General features: G+C 37.7%; 1 long non-coding RNA gene across 8 annotated transcripts; it reads left to right on the top strand.

Annotated features, from left to right (window-relative positions):
* The first annotated feature begins 4933 nt into the window (after positions 1-4933).
* LOC145104045 (uncharacterized) lies at positions 4934-9919 on the top strand. Of its 8 annotated transcripts, XR_013706992.1 has the most exons (11): positions 4934-5511; positions 5816-5925; positions 6025-6152; positions 6371-6456; positions 6687-6822; positions 7060-7222; positions 7296-7386; positions 7831-7889; positions 8310-8410; positions 8828-9349; positions 9664-9919. It is a non-coding gene; the product is annotated as an uncharacterized LOC145104045 (long non-coding RNA). The 8 variants fall into 8 exon arrangements; XR_013706988.1 differs by lacking the exon at positions 9664-9919 and having other exon boundaries at positions 8828-9477; XR_013706993.1 differs by lacking the exons at positions 8828-9349; positions 9664-9919 and having other exon boundaries at positions 4934-5139; positions 5302-5511; positions 8310-8678.
* The last annotated feature ends 11179 nt before the right edge of the window (positions 9920-21098 follow it).

Genomic DNA, 21098 nt, shown 5'->3' with positions numbered 1-21098 from the left:
AAATTCATAAAATATTTTTATTTTCTAATAAATAAAATGAATTAAAAGGTATTAATGTCATATTGTTCATATGGTTAATTATCTTAGCATTTGTAGTACCATACTTAACTATTAGCTAATAATTGTTTTTTTTTGTGTTAAAAAGTTTATGTCTTATAAAGGAATATATTCAAAAATCGATAAAACTAAATAATTTTTTAAAATTAAATATCAAAATTTTATATGAAGCTCCGTTCAAAAAAAAATTATATCGAATCAATTTAAAACTTAGTGTACTTATATTATGAAATCAAAACCGAAATTTATTTTTATCTTTAACTCAAAACCACATACTTATATTTTTAAATTAAAATAGCAACTTACTATTATTTCTATAATAACGTATTTTTTTTATAATAATACATCTTATTTTTTTCGTAAAAATAAATTTATTTGTATAAGATAAATAAAGATAAATCATAAAAATTACATCATATAAAAACTAAAAAGTAATAAAATGATGTTTCTACGCTTCAAATATATTTAGATAAATAATAGAAAACAAAATTATTTATTTATGTATTTTAATTTAAATATTTTAGATAAAATCTAGACAAAAAAATTATTTATATATTTAAAAAATATATAATAACAAAGTTGTGAAAAAAAAGAGGGCTGAAAATATAAAAAGAAAAGAAGTAAGAGACTACAATTGTAATATTTCAAATAGTCCTTATGTAAAATTTCACAAATGGTCCTTAAGAAAATTTCACAAAATGACAGAAATAGTCTTTATCCAAAATTCGTTCAACTTAATGGATTAATCCAACGGACAATAACGGTAAGGACCATTTGTGTGTAAGGTTTGCTCCGTAGGGACCATCTCAAGGAAAAAAGTTTTATAAGGACTGTAACATTCGATTCCAAGTATTTTTCTCTTTGATCCTTGAAGTTTGAAATATTTTCGAAAATGGTCCCCTCATACGTTGGGCGTACATTTAGGTACGCTTAGCGTACTTGCACACTTTTGGATCGAGGAGCTTAGCCACGTACGATGAGCGTACGAGGTGTACGCAGGGCTTATGTAGCCAAAGACTAAACCCTAGTTTTTAGGGTATGAACCCTATTGAAACAACATTATGGCCTTTGGACACTCACCCTCACCAGCCTCCACTGTTTAATACATCCCATCTAACCCTAGTTCACCCCCTTTGAGTGTTCTTGAGCTTTGAAGTGATTTTTGTGGCTTTTTAGTGAGTGTTCAAAAAGAGGAACTTGGAGACCAAGCATTTGTTGAGGTTGAGCTTCTAGATCCAGAGACTTCATAAACCTTGGAAGCTTTTGAAGGTAAAAAGTTTTTACCTTAATGATTCATTTTGGTTATTAGAGTTAGGGCTTGTTTAGGATTTTATTTTGGTCTCATGGGTTCTTTTTGTGAGTTTGGGCAACTCCAGAAGTTAGAGGTGTTAGTTCTCACTCCATTTGATGTTTAAATGCATAAAAATGTCATCTTGGTGATTGATATGAGTCCATGCATGAATTGAAGTCCTTAATATGAGCTTTGTTGGACAAAAATGAATGTTGGGTTCCATTAATACATGCTAGGGCATAAAGTTGTCAACTTTATGTCTTAAAACCCTATAATGGTCGAGATCTTAAAGTTAGATCGAGTGGCTGAAAGGATTAAGCACTTAATGGCTCCAAGTGGCAAGCAGCTCAATACGCTGAGCGTACCAAGGGGGTGTGCAACGTGTACTGGAAAGCGACCGAGTACGCCGAGCGTACGCCTCTGAGTGGACTTTTAGACTTCGGTTGGGCCTTAAACCTTTGGGCTTTAGTTAGTTTTTGGGCTTTGGCCTGTTTAGAGTAGGTGGGCCTCAGAATTATGTTAGTGAGCCTTAAGTTGTAAGGGTTGGGCCTTTTGGGCCTTAGGGCCCATTATTGTGTTTTAGGCCAAGTTTGGTTAGGCCCATTATGGGAAGGGGAAAATGAGCTCTTATTTTAGCAGTCTGGATTAGGAAGTTAGGCCCACGATTATGGTTTATAACCTATTTCTGATTAGGGTAATTTCTGTATGTTCAGTGTGGGATCTTCTGGTTAGGTAGCCAAGCAGTTAGTTATTATCAGTAGACTGAGGTGAGTTTTCTCACTGTATCAATGGGTCGAAGGCACCAAGGCCGACCCATTATTTGTGTTGTAGAATGCTAGTCATAATTGTGATATGTGTATGAAAGACCAGGATTTGGCCCCTGTAAATTATATGAAAGACCAGGATGTGGCCCCGGGCATTTGTATGGAAGACCAGGGTCTGGCCCCTGGCAACTATAAGGAAGACCGGGATCTGGCCCTCGGCAAGGAATTGCTCGTAAGACGATGTTTACGCCCATAACACTAATTTATTTATGTTTGGTATGTGGTCCTTGGGAAACTCATTAAGATTTTTCTTACAGTTTGTATTTATGTTTTCAGGTACTTCCGGTACTAAGGGAAAGGGCCCGACGTGATGCACAACATTCCCCCTCACTAGTTTCCACACTTATCGATTTCGTTACTTTGATGATTGACACAAATATTATGTAATGGTTTTGGAACAATATAATGACTGTAACTTTTTTTAACAAAATGTAAAATTTTAGCCTGGTTTTTAGGTTGTTACAAGTTGGTATCAGAGTCTTGGTTTGAGGGATTCAGACACACTTTCGGGTGTGTCAGATTTCAAACCAAGGAAATGATAATCTTTTCAAAAGAAAAGGAATTTTAAATTTTGAAAAAAAATATTCTCTTAATTAAAAATTAGTGTGCAATGCGTGCAATCAGTTGAGCTTAAGTAAGTGTTTCCCAAGTTACTCATACTTATTTATTGCGATTAGTATGCTTAATATGTGAAATGCATGCTAGATTAAGGCTAAGGATACCTCCAGGAATTGTTTGATTTATGTGACGCCTTATAGCTCAATAGAACCTGATGCCATGTATTACTTGGAATTGATATCAGCTCAGTTATTTGCTATGTGTATGCTTTCAAAGTTGTATATGCTTAGGATTGTATAGACCTAGAATGATCGATTTAGCCTCTGTTCCTTTTCCTTGTTTGGTTATGGGCTTATGGTAGAATCTTCAATCGACAGTCTATGCGATCCTATCTTGTGTACAACTTGCGTGCATAAGCAAACCATCGGTGTTCATTGAGGTTCTTGGTACTGCTAGTGGTGAGGGTTGAAAGTTCCTAGAAGATTCTAGGATATGTATGTTGTGTAGCATAGGTTGTTCTTGGTTGCAGTTTGGTAACTTAGAGGAATCAAAATTTACCTTGAGGAAGGTACATGTAGGTGTGGAAGGTAGTATTGGGCTCGTACTACTGGAAGCACAGGACATGTACCTGATACAAGTGTGGATTTGGGGATTCTAAGGGTACTTGTGTGTTTCAAGTTTCCCTCAAGTGTTTGCTGATTGTTTATTGTTGGATTAGGTGTCTAAGCCCATAACTATAATTGGTATGTACTTGACCCGATAGTAGCATGATCCTTTTGGGTTGCCTTCACCGGAGCAATTTGATAAGATGGATATTTGAGAAAGAGGTTATTTGTGATTTATTAATATATTATATGAATAATATATTGATTGAGAAATCATATTATTTAATTGGTATTGATCAAGAATTAATTTGGAATTAATTTAGTGATCAAAAGAGACTGATTAAATTTATAGGGACTAATTAGGTAAATCAGTAATACTTATAGTTTGGGCTAATGATCCATATTGATTAGGGATAGACTAAATCTATATGAGAGTCCATGAAAGTTTAGTCCAAAGGGCCTATCAAATGTGAAGAGTCCATGATGAATTAGGGTTTACAAGTTAAAACCCTAGGAATTCCACACTACAAAAGTAACCCTTAAGCACCCGAAAATCGGCAAAGACTTCCAAGAAGAAACCCTAGCCGATTTTGGTGCCTCCTAGCCTCTCTCTCATAATCCTCCATTTGCTTTAGGTGTTTGTGACTTATTAGAGGTATCACATTTGAGGTACTAAGCTTTTGAAAGTCCAAGAACTACAAGCTACAACAAGAGGTATTCATCTAACTAGTTTTTATGTTGTAAATCTCCATTTGTATGCTAGCTAGGGCTTATGCTTGGGATAAAATGAAATTACATGTATAACTTGAGAAAACTTAGATCCAAAGAATTTAGGGTTGTATGTGCACCATAGGATTGTTATAGTGCTCAAAACCCATCAGTGGTATTAGATCCAGGTTGTTTTCTGTTATATCGATGCAATTGCATTGTTTTCAAAGCTGAAAAAATTGAAATTTTGGCCTCTGAATGCTGGATTCGACGAGTCCCATGAGGGAACTCGGCAAGTTGGTCCAACTCGACGAGTCCATGTCATGAACTCGACGAGTTGGATCATCTGTTGGCAGATTTTTCGAGTTTTTGGACAGATTTGGATTAGGATCATTACCACAAACTGTTTTGACTGATAACATTCTATTTTTCTGATAAGGTAATGATTATCCTCATCCAATTAAATGATGATTGTCAAATTTTAAGATAATTACTTGATTTTGTGAAAAATTAATTATTTGTAGAATTTGATTTGAATCATCTTGCTATATGAAATTAGATCAGGTCAATTTTGTGATATAGTTAATTATATGATTAATTTAATTATTTTCAAATTGATCCAAGAAGTTTTGAAAAGTTTCAAAATTTGCCTTCAAGTTTTGGAATTTAAAAATTGATTAAATTTTTTTTTTAAATATTTAAATTCTAAGCCTTAGAGTTTTAAAAGTGTAAAATTCAAGCCTTATATTATTATAATATTAAAAGCTTAATACTTTTTTATATATATATATATATATATATATATATATATATATATATATATATATATATATATATATATATATATATATTACTATCTTATTAAACATATTACTCATTTCTTGAATTAAGAGGTATAGCGGTTACAACACACACCTCTTTTGTCGCTCTCCTTGCTCTCTCAAGTTCCCGGCAGCCCTCCGGTATCACCACCCTCCTTACGCTTCCGCTACATCCTAGAATAGGTAACCGACCATTCCTTCCTCCGTTAACCTTCTCTACCTCTGTTTCTCTTCACAAAACTACAACCTAACATGCGTCTCTGCTCAAGAAAAAGGTAACAAATATCCTACTTTTCAAACCCTAATCTAGCCACCGCCATCGCACCATTCATCAGTCACCAACTTCTTCTCTCTCTCAATCTATCGATCTCTCTTCCTCAATTTCTTTAGTCTAAATCACCATCGCCACCTGACCAATAAGAAAATACAATGTACAGATGTTACACTTGTGTCTCTGCTCAAGGAAATGGTAATGAAGATGCAAGTTGACGGCATATTCTTCTCTCTCTCTCTCTCTCTCTCTCACACACACACACACACTCTCTCCAGAGGAGACGAATGGAATTCGACGACCACCACTGTCGTCTTCTGGTGCTTACATTTATCCCCATTAATGAGAAATGTAAATGAGGCTTAGCGTTATCCAGGTTAATTATTCTCCTTTCTCAATTTACTCAAAGTCGATATAATTCACATTTCCCATCAATTCTAGGTTTCATATTCAATCATGTTGGTGGTTTTTTTCCCCGCTGCTATATATTTCAAGGATATCAAAGCTTTCAATCCTGATAGGGATTCTAGTCAAAATGCTTTCTTCTTTTCAATTTGGGTTTTAATCAACAAGAATCGAACTAAAACTAAGATAATTGGTGTGCTTTTTTTTAATGTGGTTTTTGGGTACACTTGCTCTAAATTGCTTCCTATTGGTGCTTATATTTCTTCTTGATGCAGCCTGTCTAACAAAACAAAGTGATCAAACAAGTCCTAATGAATGCCTAGCTGAGGCTTTAAGGCCAACTGTTCACTCTTTCTGCAAAGTCTTAACAACTTCAGATATATTGGTAAATTTTCTTATTCTTATATTCTATAACCTCTACCCCTCTACCCCATTCATTACTCTCTTTTTCATGCTTCAATTCACCAAAATCTTATATTTTCAGGACATGACACAAGAAACTCCTACTCGGGAGTTAAGGAGTTTACAGGAAAAGATCTTCATGGAACCGAGTGGCGATTTAATATACAAGGTTCTTAGAGCCATGCGATACTAGAATGGGTATTTATTAAAGTAAGTAAAAGATATCCATTTTCACTATGTTTATCTATTTTTTAGTGTTTATCTTTAATTGTTTACCTTTGATACCATTAATTGATTTTGGACAAGTTTCAACATGGTTATATTGTGTGATAGGTAATGGATGGGTGTCTGAATACATTATGCTATTTCTTTTTGTCTTAACCCATTAAGTTGTTATGTCCTGATTAAGTGTCTAGAATTTGATGCAGGTTGCGATGCCAATGGTGAAAATTCATGTAGAAGGATCACAGATTCACCTCGAGAAGCAAATGCAAAAATCCAATCCAATTTAGATGTAATGAAATATCTTTATTTATTCCACGTTTTTGTATCACAAAATTTACTAAAGTCATTTTTTGATTGGTGTGAACCATTACATTGAGTTAATGAGGAATTTGTAGCAGAGAAAATAAAGGACATCAAAGTCCTCATGAAATTACATAATTTAGTGTTTAGTTTTTTTTTACCATTGCATAATATTAGAACATTAATCCAATAACTAAGACTTGGAATTTGTTTCAATAGGAAAATTTTATTCGAGAAAAAACTGGCTGATGTCGATGTTGATGTTTTAGAGGAAGACGAAAACAACTTACTTATATTTCTAGACAAGAAGGATTTAACCTAGAGCTATATATATTTTGGAGACATATATCTACAGGTAGGTAAATAAAGGATAGACTTGTACCTGTTTATGTTTTCTTCTTTTTTTTCCCCATATGTTGAATAGGTCTCAACTTTTGGTTACCAATACATAAAACAATTTTACAAAACAAAGTATTTTGGTATAATATGAAAAAAGAAACCATTTTCAATGACTTTTTGTATGAAGTTCAGTTTTTTGTTTTTAAAATTAATAAATTCTCATTATGTGATTTTCGTTTTCATGTACATATAGTTGGGAACGAGCCAATGGTTTATAGTCTTTTTCAGAGAGCAAGTTCACAATATTGGTTCTGCAATTTTTTTTCCTACATGGACCTACTCCCTCCCCTCAACCTGGCAACGGTTTGTACCCTCAGGAGCACCCATGCCTCCCGCTCTCATTGGTGTTTTGCAAGGTGTTTAACCATATATCAACAAATTTCTTGATTAAAATCATTGGAATGTCTAACTTGAATTGTATATTTGCAGGTTTGCAATAACCACCACCACGAAGCGGTGTTCCCTCATCCTTTCTCCACCACCAGCATTAAATCACTACAAAAGCCTTAGTAGGCTCTTGGTATGTAGATTCTGCTTTCATTTTGTTTGTTCATTATTCTATCATATTTTTGTATAATATTCCTTTCTCTTATTAGTAATATTGTCATTTTATTTTGTTATTAAAAAATGCTATATCTTGGAAAAAAATCGTTATAAATCATTGTACTTTGAAATTACCATGCCATAGTTTGGTATAATATACAAAAAACTTTTTCCATACACAGTTCTTGTAACCTTACAAACTAGATTACTTTGTTTTAATGAAAATATGATAATAATATGATTAAGTTTGGTATGATTGTAAATATTTTTGGTATGATTTACATTTAATTATTTTTTGAATGATAATTAATATCCAAAAATACATATTATCTTACTTTATAATAGTCTATTAAACCTATAAAACGAAGCCCTGCCACAACCACCATCACTCATGTGTGTTTTTAAATAAACCAAATTGCAGATACCTGTTTTCGGTTTGTTGGCTTCGATGGATTTGCATGTGTGATGAAAAGCACATATGTATGGTGCACATACTTAACTTTGTTTCATTATTTTGTTTTCTAATATTCTTTTACTCTTTTGTGAATGTCAATACTGATGAATATAAGTTTGTCCAACTGGGTAGGCCCTGTTGGATTGGAGCTTAGGCATGGGGCAATACCAGCTACTGAAACAATTGTCAAAGGGACAATAAAAGCAATAACCAATCCCTCCCTCTCCCTTTATCTCTTGGAAAACCAAAAATATCAGTATAAATATTTCATTTGGATTCCGCTTCACTTGCTCAATATGTGTTTGTTTGTTTAATATTCTCAATTGTCCCAAAGTGAAGCTGTTTAACCTTATTATTTGGGTTCCAATCGAAAATGAAATTATAGATTTTCTTTAGTTTTAAATTTATGATTTGCCTTTTAAATTGGTCGTTTTGTCTTTTGGCAGGAGGGCAGTTCAGCAGACAGTAGCCGAACATAAGTATGCATAGAAAAACCCAGTCCTTCCATGATAAGAATTGTAAAAGGATATTGAAAGCCAGTCTTAAGGTAATATGGTGATGATAGCAACAATTACTTGGTCTTAAAGTAACTCGTGAGGTTCTAGGATTCCATTTTCATTTGGATGAGATGATTTTGACCTGCAAATAGACAAAACAATTTATGTTTCTCATCATTAAGCCCTAATGGAAGTGTACATTTAAGTTATTTTTTTTGTCTATTGTGAATTTTAAGGTCTGATGCTTAATGTCGATGTCAAAAAATGTATTATTTTTGCTGTAGCAAGTCAGGCCTGATGTAGTTTTGAAAAATGTTTTAGGAATTATATATATATATATATATATATATATATATATATATATATATATATATTGTTATTGTTTAATGACTTAGTTGAGGTCTGATGCTGTAGGGCTGATTTTTACTTTTTTTTTTTGAAAAATGTTTGATGTGTGAACGGATCAGTTGTAGTGCCTAGGTATGCTTGGGATGGTGAAACACATCACAGTGTTGGAAGAATTATTGAGATAGAAAGTGATGGTCTCCTGATAATTGAAATTCCAAACCATGGCAAGCTGATCCTTCTGACATGGAAAAACTAGAGGACTTTAATGTAAATCAACAAACACATCTTTCATAGCTTTTTAAGGGAGTTTTATGTTCTTTAACAAATATGACTTATGAGCGAATTATCTCATATGGCATGGAAGGTTGGAGATTGGTTGAGAGTAAGGCTTCTGTGTCCTCAATGTGTCCTCAATACAGGTGGAAGGACATAACCAGGAATAATATCAGGTTCATCCACAGTTTAGAGGAAGATGGTGACATGGGAATTGCCTTATGTTTAAGATGGCTCTAATATTTTAACTTTTTTTTAGGATATTTCAGAAACTTATCAGCGATGAGGCTCTTTGGTGGAAATGCAAAAGTAAATTGCTATTTATTGAAGCCGTGAATCTGTGAATTTGAGGATAGTAGGTTGTTTTGGTAATTATAACATACTACTTTGAATATGTTAATCTGAGTATATTCGATTGGTTTGATAACTCCTAAAATACTGAAGTAGGCTGCTATTGTTTAACCATCAATACATTAATTTTTGTTGCATTTGACCTCATCGGAGAAATGAAAGTATTTTGCTTTTATCTTGCACACACAAATCCTATGGTAGCCTTGGGCTATAAAGTAATAGAGTAGAAACATCTACTAAAATTTACTAAATCATTTATAAAGAATTGGGTACATATGATTTATTAGTTTTTTTTTTAATTTCATGGATTAATGTTTATTTCTCTTTTTAGGTATGTGTTAATCAAAATGATGTTGACCTTGACAATGAACCATGCTTATTGGTGAAAGATACATGTTATACATATTTGAAAAATATTTGGAAGCCTCTCCTAACTGGAGACCATATCCGGACGATTTTTGCCCCTAATGTTGTTTTGTCCCTGATGTTAAAGTTGGTTAATTTCATTATTCTGTTACTTTGCCTCACTCAATTGGAGACCATTTGGGATCTTTCTTCTGATGGGGTGGTTGCATGATAAATATATGTCCTTTTAAAAGGTGTTGTGTTCCCTATTTTGGAAAATCATAATTCTTAAATGTTTTTTTTAAATCTTTCTGAACTTGGTCCGTCCTCTTTCATGTTAAAAAACTTATTTATGGTGGAGGTTGTTGCCAATTTGCATATCACAACCCCCCCCCCCCCCCCACACACACACACACACAAAAAAAAGTTATATGGTTTTAGTAATGTTTTTTTGTGTATGTGGTCTTTTTAGTTCCTTATACTATCTTTTATGGTGATATGCTTCGGTTAGCTTATATACACGAAAAATAACAATAAAAAAAGAAGAATTAGAGCGTTCTATATTTTGTGGTGATATGCTCCGGTTAGTTATATGGTTTTAGTAATGGTTGTAAGGATTGTTCATCATGTTACCACTTCAACCATTTAATGTTACCACTTCAACCATTTAATTTCACAAAGTGGTGTATAACATCAAGATGAAGAAAAGAAAATGGAATTTACATGCATTTTGGTAAGCTAATTCTTCAATCACTAAAATTATTATTTTTTACCTTTTAACTATTTAGGGTATAAAAGTTTACTTTTAAAATAATGGAATAAATCTAAAACATTAATGGCAAAAAAAATCCAGTACTTAATGGAATAAATCAAAATGATGTTGATTTAATTAAAAGATGATAGAAGGTTTTCTAAACATTCATTGCACAATATAAATAATAACTGTTCAAACTAATTTTTGAAAAAAAACAATTCCCAACCGTCGCTTAGACTACTAAATTATTTGTGCTTTAAAACCAGGTTTACCAAAGAAAACTATTCACTTAAACAAAATTTTTACCATCCACCGTCTGCATGCCGAAAGGAATCTAATTGCTAAAAGGAAACTATTTTACTAGGCCACTTATATAACAATGTATTCCCGTCAAAATGAAACAATTCGTCGAAAACAAGATTACTCACCCCTCCCCCCCCCCCCCCCCCCCCTCTATTCATACCCGTCGCTTAGCGCGGGTAAACGGCTAGTATATATATATATATATATATATATATATATATATATATATATATATATATATATATATATATATATATATATATATATGTATCAGACAGTCAGTCTTACCGTTAGTAGGCCTCATTCACGAAACTGGTCTATAAGGGGGGTATAAGGAAATTATCTATAAAACGGCGATTGAATGGGTGTCCACTCTCACCCACCGCTTCTTTGACTAATGGATAGGACATTAATTCTCATTAATAAGTATAATGATAATTATAAAAGTAACTAAATGTTTTCATAAAATTCTCAATCTTAGTTACTTTAAGAAAAATGTGAAAATGGTGCTATTCCATTAAATTGCACTTTGCACCTTGCCAAGTCGTTAGTGCAGCGTGTGTGGTTTACCGGCACACTAATTTGGACTAACAAGGGTGGCAAAGGGTAGCTCGATGTTTTTCATAGATCAATGGAGCGTGTGTGGTTCACCAGCACATTGATTAGGTGATAAATGACATCGAGAGTACCACACATATTTGCATGGTTATTCACACCGTGTTTGTGATCCTCGGTATCCCAGTCACAAACTTGAAGGGCATAATCGAGATTAAACGTGACATTAAAAAGTTTAATGAATCTTAAAGAACTAGGAATTTCATAAAACTTAATTCTTTTAAATTTTGGTTTTGGGTGGTGAAAATTGGTAAATCGTCATTTACCTCCCTTCAAATAATTTGCAATTAGATTACGGCATCCCTTTTCTAACTTGTGAAATATTGTGTTTGGGTCCTAGCCTTAATATTTCATTTGGGTGTTATATTAAGGAATTTCTATCTAAGGAAACTTATCCTTCTTATTCAGATTTCTATCTCAAACAACGCTTCAAACTCAAACTCTTCCGGCTCTTTCTCCCTCATGAACTTATGTGGGAGGGTCATTTTCGATGGGTCAAATTTCAATGACTGGATTCGAAACATTCACATGGTCATTCGATACGAGGAAAAGGAATATGTCCTCGACAAAGAGCTAAAGGAGATTGATGAAGAAACTGCCACTCCTAATCAACTGGTTGAGTATAAGGCTAATGAGAAGGACGCGACAAAGGTGTCGTGCATCATGATAGCCACTACGACTTCTGAGCTTCAGAAGTCCTACAAGAAATTCTGGCCTTTCAAGATGCACCAAGACCTGATGGAAAGGTACCATCAGAGTGCTCAACAAGAAAAGTATGAAATCATTGCCTCCATGATAACAACAAAAATGAAGGATGGAAAGTCCATCACAGCCCACTTGCAAAAGATGCAAAGATATGTAGACCGCTTGCTAAAGTTGAATGTCAATTTTGACGAAGAATTGGCTATCGATATTATCCTACACTCTTTACCTTCTTGTTATGATCAATTTCGAATGACTTATCATATGAACAAGGAGGAAGTCACTCTAAGCAAGCTTCAAGGCCTTCTGAGAACTGTTGAAAGTAGTTTAAAAGGCAAGTCTGTTATACCCACTCCTACTACTGTTGCCCCAGTCCTGGTAATTAGACATGGCAAAGGGAAGAAAAGGAAAGCTCCTTCAAAGAATCACAATGGAAAGTCTCGTGATGGAACATCTTCTAGTGGGTCCAAAGGTGGTTCTGCTACTCCCTCATCCAATCCAAAGGAAGCAGAGTGCTTCCAATATCATGAAAAAGGGCATTAGAAATTAAGATGCCCTAAATACTTGCAGGACATTAAGGATGGGAAGATAAAGCCCACCTTCGCAGGTATTTACACTATTCAATCTAACAACTCATCACATGCTAGTTCTTGGGTCCTTGATATAGGATGTGGCTTTGACATTTGTTCTGATTTGCAGGGTTCAAAAAGAAGTAGGGATGTGGAGCACGGGAAGATGAACTTGATCATGGGGAATAGGAAAGCGTCGCCTGTCACCAAGATTGGAGTTTACTCTTTATTGCTTAGTAATGGGTTAGGGCTAGATTTGAACAATTGTTGCTACTCGTCAGATATGGCGAGAAACATTATTTCTTTCCATGGTTTATATAAACAAGGTTTTAGATTTTCATTTAACAATGAAATTGGTTCTATTAATGCTTTTTATAATGGTAAATTTTATTTTGAAGCATTGCCTTGTAATGGTATATATGAAATTGTGATGGTTGTAGACAATTTAGGAAATAATGTATTGCATATTGATTCGTCCAATGGTTTGGACAAAGCATACTTGTGGCATTGTCGTCTTAGACATATCATCAAGAAGCGCATAGCCCAACTCCAAAAGGATGGATTGCTGGAGTCATTTGACTTAAAGTGGGATGACACATCCGAATCTTGTTTGCTTGGAAAGATGACCAAGTCACCTTTCACTGGTAGTTGTGAAAGAGGTGAGGGTTTGTTGGACCTCGTACACACCGATGTGTGTGGGCCCTTCAGATCTACCACAAGGGATGCTAACCGCTTCTATGTAACCTTTACCGACGATTACAACAGATATGGATATATCTACTTAATCAAGCACAAGTCGGAAACCTTTGAAAAGTTCAAAGAGTTTAAGCAAGAAGTGGAGAATCAATTGGGTAGGAAAATCAAGATGCTCCGATCCGATCAAGGTGGTGAGTATCTTAGTATTGAGTTCCACGACTATCTTAAGGAATGTGGAATTGTTTCACAATTGACGCCACCTAGGACACCGCAGCTAAATGATGTGGCTGAGAGGCGCAATCGAACCTTGTTGGATATGGTTCGTTCCATGATAAGTCGAGCTACATTGCCTATATCATTCTTGGGGTGATCCTTAGAGACGACCACCCATATCCTTAATCTAGTCCCAACTAAGAAGGTTGCCAAAACATCTCACGAGATGTGGACAGGGAAGGTTTCCTCGTTAGCACATATCAAGGTTTGGGGTTGCGAGGGTTTCGTAAGACGAGAGACTCACGACAAGCTTGAACCTTGTAGTGAGCGTTGTATTTTCATTGGCTACCCACATAAATCCTTTGGATATTTGTTCTATAGACCTAGTGAGAACGTGGTCTTCGTAGCACGAAGGGGTGTCTTTCGTGAAAGAGAACTCATATGCCAATTGGATAGTGGGACGCAAATTGACTTTGAAGAGCTTTAAGAGTCAAGCGATGAAGGAACCTCTAACACTAGAACTCAACCTGAGGATGAGACTCCCGTTGAACTAGTTGACCAGTCCTTACCTTTGAGACGTTCCAGTAGAGTTAGTGTTCCACATGTGTTATATGGTTTTCATATAACAAGTGAAGGTGATACGTTTATCAGTGATAGCACACTGGTAAATTTGGATGAACCTAACAACTACAAGATTCAGTCTATGTATGACAATCAAGTTTGGAACTTGGTTGAAAATGTACCAGGTCGTAAGACGGGCGGGTGCAAGTGGATCTTCAAGAAGAAGACCGACATGAATGAGAAAGTACACACATATAAGGCGCGACTGGTTGCGAATGGCTTTACTCAAACTCCTGGAATTGACTATGACGAGACCTTCTGACCAGTAGCGAAGATCAAGTCTATAAGGGTTATGATAGCCATAGTTGCGTTTCATGATTATGAAATATGGCAGATGGATGTCAAAACCGCTTTCCTTAATGGGAAGTTGGCTGAAGATGTTTACATGAGTCAGCCAGAGGGTTTTGCAGATGCGAAGTACCCTAATAGAGTGTGTAAGCTTGAGAAATCCATTTATGGATTAAAGCAAGCATCTCGCAGATGGAATCTTTGTTTCGATGAGAAAGTCAAAGAGTTTGGGTTTTCGAGAAGAGAGGATAAGTCATGCGTATATGTCAAGGATAGTGGGAGTATATTTAGCTTTCTGGTATTGTATGTGGATGACATAATACTCATAGGAAACGACGTTCCAACCTTGCAGGAAGTTAAGTCCTGGCTTGGGAAGTGTTTCGCTATGAAGGACCTCGGGGAAGCTGCTTACATTCTAGGGATAAGGATATTGAGAAATAGGAGTAAAAGACTAATAGGACTTAGTCAAAGTACCTACTTGGACAAGGTGTTGAAATGTTTCAACGTGGAGAATTCCAAGAAATGAGAATTGACCATCCAGAGCAATACCAAACTGAGTAAGACTCAGAGTCCGAGTGCCGATGCTGAAATAACATAAATGAGTCGAGTACCATATGCTTCTGCCATTGGCTCGATCATGTATGCTATTACATGTACTCGCCTGATGTGGGTTTTGCTTTGAGCATGGTTAGTCGATATTGAGGGAATCCTGGTAGAACTCATTGGATAGCAGTAAAGAACATTATTAAGTACCTGCGGAGGACTAAGGACTGGGTCCTTACCCTCGGTGGGAGTGATGACTTGAGAGTGACAGGGTATAGTGACGTCAACTTTCAGACCGATAGAGATAATTTCCACTCTCAGTCGGGCTGGGTATTTACCCTAAATGGAAGCGCAGTTACATGGAAAAGTTCCAAAAAGGAGACTATAGCTGATTCAACGTGCGAATCAGAGTACATAGCAGCAAGCGAAGCGTCGAAGGAGGCAATATGGCCAAAGAACTTCATCGGAGACCTTGGAGTTGTACCAGTTGTAAAGGAGCCTATGGAGATTTTTTGTGACAACGAGGGTGCGGTCGCCATAACCAAGGAACCGAGGGATCATGGTAGATCCATGCACATCGACATAAAATATCACTTCATAAGACATCGAGTAGAAGAGGGACTCCTCGTAGTGAAGAGGGTATCCTCAGAGGATAACCCAGCAGATCCCCTTACGAAGGGACTGCGTAGGGTTAAGCATTTGCAGCAGGCTAAGAGCATTGGCCTAAGGGACGATATTAGTTTTTAGTAATTAGATAGGCAGTTAGAAACTTGTAATAAATAAATGTAATTGACATTTGATGATTAAATAATAAGGTTTTTATTTATAAGTAAAGTTTACTGTCTTCTGTCAATTGTTTATTTTATGTTTCACTTTTTGCATGTTTTGACTTCCAGAATAATATGATTATTCAAACTATCCACAGTCAATCATACTTTGGAAGTAGGTTATGAAGTTAGACTATCATGAATTGGCTTGTAGATTGTCTAAAGTGTTTAGACATAGCAAAAGTTTGCTACAACGTTCATGAGTGCTCCTAAAATAAGATTTGAGTATTGGATTAAACCCACGCTCACGTGAATCACATCATGGAATTTATCACGAGTGACTGTGAGACGATAATATTATATAGTCTTAAAACCAAGATATATGAGTTGTTGATTACGAGTTGGTGGTGCATTGATATTACGAGTCTTAAAACGTGTTGTTGTGTATAATTTAACAGGTAATTAGTACAAGTATATAAGTCGAAGTTTATCTGTTCCTTTATCCTAAGAGGATTAAAAGTGATATCTTGGGCCCCTCAATGATTTTGTTTTGACTTATATGTCGGGCCCGGTCAGGACTCAATTGATGTGTTCAATTAAGTTCTTTGTCAAACAAATAAGATATCGGGAAACAAACTGTTGGACAAAGAGTATGACTTTATTCCATGTCTTTGTCCACATGATATCTTGATGAACAGAGGATTATATGATCACTTATATAAAGGACGATTCATTGACTAGATCAGAGTTGGAAAGCGGCTTTTGAGAGCTATGATTGCTAATCGGATTTTGAAGTTACATTGGCAGTTATAGTTATTAGACTTATCCAAGTGGGAGACTGTTGGATTAGGTGTCTAAGCCCATAACTCTAATTGGTATGTACTTAACCCGATAGTAGCATGGTCCTTTTGGGTTGCCTTCACCGGAGCAATTTGATAAGATGGATATTTGAGAAAGAGGTTTTTGTGATTTATTAATATATAATATGAATAATATATTGATTGAGAAACCATAGTATTTAATTGGTATTGATCAAGAATTAATTTGGAATTAATTTAGTGATCAAAAGAGACTGATTAAATTTATAGGGACTGATTAGGTAAACCAGTAATGCTTATAGTTTGGGCTAATGATCCATGTTGATTAGGGATGGACTAAATCTATATGAGAGTCCATGAAGGTTTAGTCCAAAGGGCCTATCAAATGTGAAGATTCCATGATGAATTAGGGTTTACAATTTAAAACCCTAGGAATTCCACACTATAAAAGTAACCCCTAAGCACCCTAAAATCGGCCAAGACTTCCAAGAAGAAACCCTAGCCAGTTTTGGTGCCTCCTAGCCTCTCTCTCTCATAATCCTCCATTTGCTTTAGGTGTTTCTGACTTATTAGAGGTATCACATTTGAGGTACTAAGCTTTTGAAAGTCCAAGAACTACAAGCTACAACAAGAGGTATTCATCTAACTAGTTTTTATGTTGTAAATCTCCATTTGTATGCTAGCTAGGGCTTATGTTTTGGATAAAATGAAATTGCATGTATAACTTGAGAAAACTTAGATCCAAAGCATTTAGGGTTGTATGTGCACCATAGGATTGTTATAATGCCCAAAACCCATCATTTATATCTTGTGTTTCAGTTTGAGGATGGTGGTCACTCGTTTGGGAACGGGAGGTTCTGATTCTGGCTCTGGATCGGGTTCAGGTTCTGGCTCTGGCTCAGAACCGATTAATGAGAGGCTGCGTGAGCTCATTGTAGCCAAGGTTACTCGCAGTATTACTGATGCTACCCCCGTGATTTTCGGTACCTTCAAGGAGGGGATTGTGGAGCTCATGGAGGAGCGGCTCAGGTCTTTTCAAGCCGAGATTGATGCGGGTCAGTTTGGGACTCGAGCTCCCTCATTCTAGGAGTTCAAGGCATGTGGGGAGCCTGAGTTCTTTAGGGTTAAGGACCCCATCACTAGCCGTTGCTGGATCGCTGAAATGGATAATGCTCAGCGTACGAGCTTTTTCCCTGAGGGGGCAAAGGTGGGATTCGCGTCCTGCTTACTGATGGATAGAGCGCGGGACTAGTGGGAGAAGGCTACTCGAGTGGTAGGGTCGGCAGCTGTGGCTGTGATCATATGGGAGGACTTCGTTCAGAGGTTTCAGAGGGAGTTTGCACCAGTTATCGAGGTGCAGCGACTAAAGAGGAAGTTCAGGACCTTCTCCAGACTACGGAGACGGTGGCGAAGATTACCACCAAATTCAGGGATAGAGCACCGTAGGTCCCGAAGTATGATGCGGATGAGGAGATGAGGAAGACGAGATATCATGATATGCTGAGATACGATATCAGGGAGTTCATGAGCTTCTCGGGGTGTAAGACCCTGAATGATATGGTTGAAAAAGCCCCTGAGCAGGAGATTGGGTTGGAGCTCCGCACGAAGCAGACACCCAAGTAGGATCAGACAGCTGTGGGTCAGGCTATGAGACCCAAGACCTCCAATACCCAGTCCAGAGGCCAGCAGAGTCGGAGCCGTTGCGCCAAGTGTGGCAATCCGCACAGTGGAGCTTGGCAATCAACAGGTTCAGGATGTTTCGGTTGTGGCCAATCGGGTAACGTGAGCAGGGATTGTCCCAAGAGGGCTATGATTTGGTTTCATTGCAATCAGACCGGCCATAAAAAGGTCGAATGTCCGATATTTTCTAGGGGAGCAATGGTGGCGCTTGTGCCAGCCACCTTGAGGATTACCGATGTCCGCTAGGGCAAGGCGGAGACTCCTGTGGTGAAGAGCAGAGCTTTTCACTTGACCACCGATGAGGCCCGTGCAACGCCGAATGTAGTGACTGGTATGTATTCTAAACCTATCACTTATTGCTTTCGTTGTTATTCTTACATTTATTATGATCTTGTATAGGGACCTTTTTCATAAACTGTTTGTCTGCTCATGTTCTGTTTGATTCGGGGGCTACCCAATCCTTCATATCTCTTACGCTCAGCAAGAAGTTTTGAGACGATCCGGGGACTTTGGACTCCCCTTTAGAGGTGAAGATTGCGGATGACTGTACCATGAGTGCTTCGAGGATTTTTCGTGGGTGTTTCCTGAACATGTTTAGGGAGAGGTTCTCTATTGATTTGGTGTCGATCCTATTTAGAGAATCGAAGATTATTATTGGGATGGATTGGTTGGGCCCCAACGGGGCCGTGATTGATGGCGAGCGGCAGCTAGTGGGAGTTCGAAAACCAAGTGGGCGAGAACTGATTATTACAAGCGAGAGATCTTTGCATGGGTCAACTCTCTGTTCGGCTACAAGGGCTAGGAGATATCTGTAGTTGGGTTGTTTTGGGTTTTTAGCTTATGTTTCTGACACGCGTGTTAAGGCCACGACGGAGTTGAGCAGGGTACCCATTGTGTGTGATTTTCATGATGTTTATCCTGAGGAGTTTCCTGGAGTGCCTCCCGAGAGGTAGGTCGAGTTTCAGATTGATTTGGTACCTGGTGCGGCTCCGATAGCCAAGGCGCCGTATCGCCTAGAACCGTCCGAGATGCATGAGTTGTCTACGCAGCTGCAGGAATTGCTAGACAAGGGTTTTATTCGTCTGAGAAGTTCTCCATAGGGAGCACCGATTTTGTTCTTAAAGTAGAAGAATGGATCGCACAGGATGTGTATTGACTATCAAGAGCTGAATAAGCTAACAGTTAAGAACCGTTACCCACTCACGGGGACTGACGACCTGTTTGACTAGCTTCAGGGTGCATCTTGGTTTTTCAAGATCGATTTGTGGTCAGGATACCACCAGATGAGAGTCAGTGATGAGGATGTGCAGAAGACAGCCTTCAGAATTCGTTATGGTCATTACGATTTTTGGTGATGCCTTTCGGGCCCACCAATGCACCAGCAGCGTTCATGGATCTCATGAACCGGGTCCGCAGGCTGATGCTGGATCGTTTTGTGATTGTTTTTATTGATGATATTCTGGTCTATTCCAAGACCAAGGAGCAGCACCAAAATCATTTTCGAGAGGTGATGGAGGCCCTGATGAGGGAGAGGCTTTATGCCAAATTCTCCAAATGTGAGTTTTGGTTACGCGAGGTGCAGTTTCTGGGGCACATTGTCAACCAGAAGGGAATCTTGGTTGACCTGGCCAAGATCGAGGTTGTGATGCATTGGGAGGTCCCGAGGACCGCATCTGAAATTTGGAGTTTCTTAGGTCTCGCGGGGTATTATCATAGATTTATCCAAGATTTCTCCAAGATATATGTGCCTTTGACACGTTTAACAAAGAAGAGTGTGATCTTTTGTTGGGGGCCTGATCAACAGTTGGCTTTTGAGACTCTAAGGCAGAGGTTGTGTGAGGCCCTGATTCTCGCTCTTCCCGAGGGTTTGGATGATTTTATGGCTTACTGCGACGCCTCTATTTTGGGTCTGGGAGTTTTTCTTATGCAGAGGGGTCATGTGATTGCTTACGCTTCGAGGCAGCTAACGCCTCATGAGGCGAACTACCCCACACATGATTTGGAGTTGGGGGCCGTGGTTTTTGCCCTCAATATCTGGAGATACTATTTGTATGGGGTCCGGTGTACCATCTACACCGACCACAAGAGTTTGAGGCATCTGATGGACCATCCAAATTTGAATATGCGGCAGAGGAGATGGTTGGATGTACTAAAGGATTACGATTGCGAGATCCTGTACCACCCTGGGAAGTCCAATGTGGTGGCTGATACTTTGAGCCGTAAGGTGGAAAGCATTCCTATCAGAGATGTTTGCTTGAGAATGGTTGTCACCTCACCTCTGTTAGATCTGATCAAGAAAGCTCGAGTGGAGGGTTTGAAAAAGGAGAATTGGAAGGTCGAGCGGATCAGGGGAAAATTCCCTTGTTTTTCAGGTACATTATGGGATTTCTGACTCAGTGTGGTAGAGTTTGGGTCTTGGCATCAGGTAGGGTGAGACAGACAGTACTGGAGGAGGCGCATAAGTCAAAGTTTTCCATCCATCCAGGGGCCACGAAGATGTACATGGATTTGAGGATGAGTTATTGGTGGCCCTGTATGAAAAGGGAGGTAGCTTGGTTTGTTGAGCAGTACCTGACTTGCAGGATAGTCAAGGACGAGCACCAGAGATCCCATAACAAGGTGCATCCGTTACCCATTCCCATGTGGGAGTGGGAGGAGATCACTATGGACTTCATCACAAAATTGCCTAGGATGACGCGCGATGTTGATTCTATCTGGGTCATCGTGGACAAATTGACCAAGAGTGCATATTTCATTCCGATTGCAGAGACAATATATGCGGGGAAGCTAGCTGATATTTATGTCTGGGAGGTAGTGGTTCGACACAGGGTGCCACTTTCAGTGGTATCGTA

Source organism: Lactuca virosa, chromosome 4 (assembly GCF_052849685.1).
Source record: "Lactuca virosa cultivar CGN04683 chromosome 4, Lactuca_virosa_CGN04683_v6, whole genome shotgun sequence".
NCBI lineage: Eukaryota > Viridiplantae > Streptophyta > Magnoliopsida > Asterales > Asteraceae > Lactuca > Lactuca virosa.
Note: the sequence above shows the minus strand (reverse complement) of the source record. Positions and strands in the feature narration are given on the sequence as shown.